Genomic DNA, 5,555 nt, shown 5'->3' on the forward strand with positions numbered 1-5,555 from the left:
ACTGGACTAGATATTACATATTGATTAGTATTTGTTACCGGGTTATGAATACCAACGAGTCTTCATTTCTTCATTGTTGTATAGAAGCTCTTGTAGTTATGTGCTCTGATGTCAAGTAATAGCTTATGCATTGGAATCGTTTGCATAGGACTCTTTCAACTGCCAGGCACATTATTCACCTGTGCCAGCTCGACTTGCAAATGCGATTCTTGGTCAAGGTTCTACCTCAAGATATCCAATTCGAAGCAACAGATGGACCCCTTTCACATTGACACCATCTACAAGGGATTTTGCAGGAACGGATACTTCAATTTCAGTAACCGAAGACGCGTCAATCACAGAGAAAATTACTTCAGGAATCCCCATTCAGACACAGGTACAAAGAAAAACACTGCTTATCCTTTTGGCATATCTGCCAGTTGTGTTTGAAAGGATACCAATACTATTAAGATATAAATTATTAGTGGTTCCTAGCCCATATATTGACATTCCACAGGAGGAATCTATTTGTTTTTGTTGATTTATGTTTGCTCTTCATTCACCTCATCTTGGGCATAATCATGCTATAGAGACATGTTCTTCAAAGGATGTTAAGGAATTTTTATGGGTTGAGTTCATGACTTCGTTCACACACACACACACACACACACACACATCTATCAATCAGTCTATGTACTGAAATTGTCCATACAGGTTTCTAATTCTCCAGCTGCCTACTTGATGCACCCAACTCAACATGAAAAGACGACTCCCAATCATACTGGCACACCAAGGTTGGCAAAGAGGGGAAAAGCAATAGACAGCTTCAACAATTCAACATCAAAATCAAATACAAGGAATGATGAAGTGGACTTGGAAAATTTACTTTCAAAAGTGATTTCTCCTCAAATTCAGGCCCAACCAGCTGTTGCTCTCTCTGCATCCCATGAGGTTGTATCTGACAACCATCTGTCAATGAGGGAGGCTAATGAAGCCTCAAATATTGTTGGGAGCAGACTAGAAGGGAGTGCCAACAATGGTAACCAAAAGGAAGAGCATAGAAGCACCAGAGGGATCCCGAGTCGCTGTTCCACATTGACTCCATCAAAGAGGGGTTTTGTAGAAGCGGATATTTCGAGTCCAGCAACAGGGGATATTCCAACCTCGGAGAAGATTACTTCAAAACTCCCCTTTCAGACTCAGGTATAAAGAAAAGCACCACCCAACTGCTGCTCCTTTGGCATGTCTTTTGGTTGTATTTGACATAATACCAATATTCTTAAAATGTAAATTCTTATTGGTTACTAGCCCATGCATTGACATTCCACAGTAGGAATTTATTTATTTTTTTGTTAATTTTTGTTTACTTTTCATTCGCCTCATCTTGGGATCATGCTATCGATCAAGTTCTTTATAAGATCTTATGGATTTTTTATGGGTTAAGTTTCTTCTTATGTATCAATCAGTATATGTAATGACATTGTCCATACAGGTGTCTAATTCTCCAGCTGCTTCCTTGATGGACCCAATTCAACATGAAAAGGTGACTCCCAGTCACACTGGCAGCCCGGGGTTGGCGAAGAGGGGAAAAGAAATAGGCATCATCAACAATTTTGTATCAATATCAAATACAGGCAATGATGAGGTGAACTTGGACAATTTAATTTCAAAAGTGATACTCCCTCAAACTCAGCAAGATGAACAACCCAAACCAGCTCCTGCTCTTTCGGCTCCCCATGTGGTTGTATCTGACATCCATCTGCCAACAAGGGAGGCTAATGAAGCCTTAATTATCGCTGGGAGCAGGCCAGAAGGGAGTGCCAGCAATGGTAGCCAAGGGGAAGAGAATCTAGGCCGAACTTTCAGTCTTAACCTCACAGAAATGGCTGAAATGTTGGACGACTACTCTTGTGATCTCGATGAGGCTGGATCTTTTCTTGATTCTGCTTTGGTCACCGTTAATGGGTACAGAGTGAAGCCGGAATGGGCATCTCTCCTTAGAGCCATATATTTGAGATATGGAGATATTGCTAAGGATTGCTGTGTTGTGAATATTAGATCTCGTTCATATTTCCTGGAGGTGATCTGTGAGATCATCCAGAACTTACAAGATACAGAATTCATACATATCACACCTGTTGACCTCAAATCCATGCTTGATCAAGTTTATGATATGGAAACCGTGAAGATGGAAGTTAGATGGCTGCATCAGAGGCTGGATGATATTTCCGAGGCCATGCAGCTGTTCAGGGGCTATTCCAGCCTGAAGGCGGAACAAAGAAGAAGAATTCAAGTCATTGAGAAAAAAAAGGAAGAGTTAAAAGGCTTAAAGAGGCAGATTCTAGCTTTACAGGAGAGAGTTGTTTTAGCAGAGGATGAGCTGGCTCCAATGAAGGCCGAGGCTGAGAAGATTGACGAGACAGTCTCAGAGACGAAGGCAAAAGTGAAATGTTTTTATCAGAAGTCTTTGGTGCATGGCCTAATTTAATCTAATCTGTCCTTGATAGCTTCTGTGTTTTCTTTTCTTTATAAAAAAACCAAACTGCTGTGGTTTCTTTTGAATGTCTTTCAAGAAGATGTTTATCATAACTAAAAGCTTAAGAACCAGTTGTGCCTAACAAATTATACAATGTGCTTCCTGAGGTACAGTTGATGTTCTGATTTGAATTCTTTTGCGAAGTATTTGCTGCTGATTGCATTTAGCTGTGTGTGCCGTGATTGAAAACTAGAGTTTTCTGTGGAATTAAGTCCATACTCATGTTTTAAGGCTGTGAACTTAATTCATGAACACGAGAAATATATCCCTTGCAGTTGTTGGCCATGTGCTTTGTGACGATCCCTAGAATGCTGAATGAACTGTAATTGTAGTGGCTGTATGTGTATGCTATTTATTGTTGGATTGGGGGATTGTTGGAATGCTTATTATCCTTCTGCTGGTAGATACAATCTGCATAAAATTAAAATAATGTAGCTTGTTTCTTTCCTCTTCTTTGGTGTGTTTGATGCAGTAGATGTTCAAGATAATGTTAAACTAGAGGTATTGCATATTTAGAATAATTCTTAGGCATATAAATGCATCTTGTCATGTTTGTGTTTATATTGGCAACTTGTGGTTGGCGCGAATAGCGTATTTCTTCAAGGAAAACGATAGAAATTGAAATTTATGGCCAGCAGAAATGGCTGACCAAAGCATTTGCATCCAAGAAATGCAAAGAAGTCCGGCCAACAATAGCATGATTCTTTCTTTAATGGAAGTAAGTTTGTACAGGTATAAACAAACAGTCAGTCATTATTATTTTTTTTTTCCTTTTTATCATTTTCAAATCTCATGCAATAACTGGTGTTTTAGTATTAATAGGATATGTTTTGAGGGGAAAAAAAAAAAAATTGGTATGTTCATGAGAAATGCACCTCTGTGTTTACATTATCTTTGTATATGTGCAAAAAGCCCTTCAATAGGTTCATTGTTACCCTGGGGCATTGTTGCTACTTGATGGTTCTATTTGTCAAACTAAAAGTGTTAGGTTGGTATTTAAGGAATCTGCGCCAGCTGGCTCCTTCATGATTTTATTTTATTTTTTTATTTTTTTATTTTTGCAAATGAGGGGGAGGGGGGACTCGAACACCGGCATACCCACTCGGGGAGCTGGGCGCTCCACCAACTAGGCGACTGGATAATGCCCGGCTCCTTCAAGTTCTAGAGCAATGATTTCACATGTTGATAGCATATAGTACCACATACTGGATAGCTAACGTGTTTGGAACTTGGAAGGCAGATGTTCTGTCAGCTGCTAGATCACCGTTCTAAGTTTACTGATTCTTATTTCGAACTGGTTATGGGCAGAGGATTGAGCTTGCATGTCTTGTAAAATAATATCGATAATATAATTGTCAATTTTTTCTGAGAAATATATAATTTAGTGGAAGTGTCTCATAATTTTGTTAATAAATGACAATTCTGCTTTCACTTAAAAAGCAAAATCAGTAGACTGCAAAAGCAGAAAACGAAAACAATATTAAACATTAATAACTTTGTTTTGAATTCAACTCAGTAAGCTAATGACAAATCTACTAGTATTAACTATTAACAAATAAATAAAAATAAAATTGACTGGATTTAAAGCTTGCTCAGCATCTTTCCTTAGTTAAATCGTCGGCCCGCGTGGACGCGTGTATTTTAATTCTTAGATAAATCGTAAGCCCGCGTGGAGGCAATTTACTTTTCTTGCATATTGTTGTTTAAGCATGGGAGTATAGGAACATTGTATGTGGAGAAAGTTTGTTGATTGATTTTTTGTGAAGGTGAAGTGTTTGTTCATTGCTTATTGCTTGTTGTGTTGCATTGTGCATGCATGGTCGTAGATCATTGAGACCCACTCTTGTCCCTTTAAATTTTCATCTTGAATCCATTATTTAAAACCCTAGGGGAAGAGGTAGTTCTAGTCAATCCATTTCATCAATGGAAGGACACAATGAGGACCATGTGGAGGACCTTGGTCACATAGACCAACAAGGTATCCTCCGCCCTAATGTGCATCATGATAACATGCAAGTACCATTAGGCATGCCAAGGCCATTCGTTCGTCCACCACAACAACAAGGCCAAGTCCCATTGGGAATGCCAAGGCCAATCTATACTCTACTACCTCCCATCATTTAAGGCAATCAAGGTGCCATGTTGCACTTCCAATTGCTAATCCTCCCCTTGCTTTAAGAGATCACTATGTGCCTAATGGATATAATGTACCCACATGCATTCAATTGCCACCATTTAGAGCACACCACTATGAAATCAAACCACAAACCATTCAAATGCTTCCTAACTATCATGGACTTCCAAGTGAAGAACCTTACAAGCATTTGGATAAGTTTCTTGAAGTATGTTCCACCGTAAAATACATGGATATGTCGGAAGAGGTCTTAAGGCTCAAACTTTTTCCATTCACCCTTAAAGACAAGGCAAAATATTGGTTTAACAATCTTAGACCTTTTTCAATAACTTCTTAGGCAGAAATACAACAAGAGTTCTTGAAGAAGTATTATTCAGTTTCTAAGACCAATGCCATGAGAACTTCAATTAGGGAATTTTCACATGGGGATGGGGAAATATTTCATAAGGCATGGGAACGATTTAATGAATTGCTTAGGAAGTGTCCACATCATGACATGCCCAAATGCCAATTAGTTCAATATTTCTTTGAGAGCTTATCGGATAATTACAAGGGCATGGTTGATGCTTCCATGGGTGGCTCTTACATTGATAGGCATGAGGATGACGTGTGGTGTCTTTATGAGAGCATGAGTGAAAATTCTTTGCATCGAACTTTATCTTCAAAGAATGGTAAAAATTCTAGTGACAGGAAGAGTGTTGGCTTCAATCAAGTCGACCACTCCTGTAACGACCCTAAATTTTTCAACCTAGTGTGTCACCTATGATGACCCAAAACAGGTCCAAGATGTGGAAGTAAAAGAAGAAAAATGGCCTCAAGGGACGTACGTTATCCCTAAGACACCAAGATGACTCTCCGTTAACCTACAGAACTCAAATGAGCCAAGCAAATGAAGCAAGAATGCCT

The 5,555-nt window shown here is 39.0% G+C and overlaps 1 pseudogene; it reads right to left on the bottom strand.

The window, feature by feature from the left end:
* Window positions 1–5,048: 5,048 nt before the first annotated feature.
* LOC132267870 (small nucleolar RNA R71) lies at window positions 5,049–5,147 on the bottom strand (annotated as a pseudogene).
* Window positions 5,148–5,555: the final 408 nt, after the last annotated feature.

Source organism: Cornus florida, unplaced genomic scaffold (genome assembly GCF_030987335.1).
Source record: "Cornus florida cultivar Cherokee Brave unplaced genomic scaffold, ASM3098733v1 CherokeeBrave_3.0.0_Hap2_Chr07, whole genome shotgun sequence".
Classification (NCBI taxonomy): domain Eukaryota; kingdom Viridiplantae; phylum Streptophyta; class Magnoliopsida; order Cornales; family Cornaceae; genus Cornus; species Cornus florida.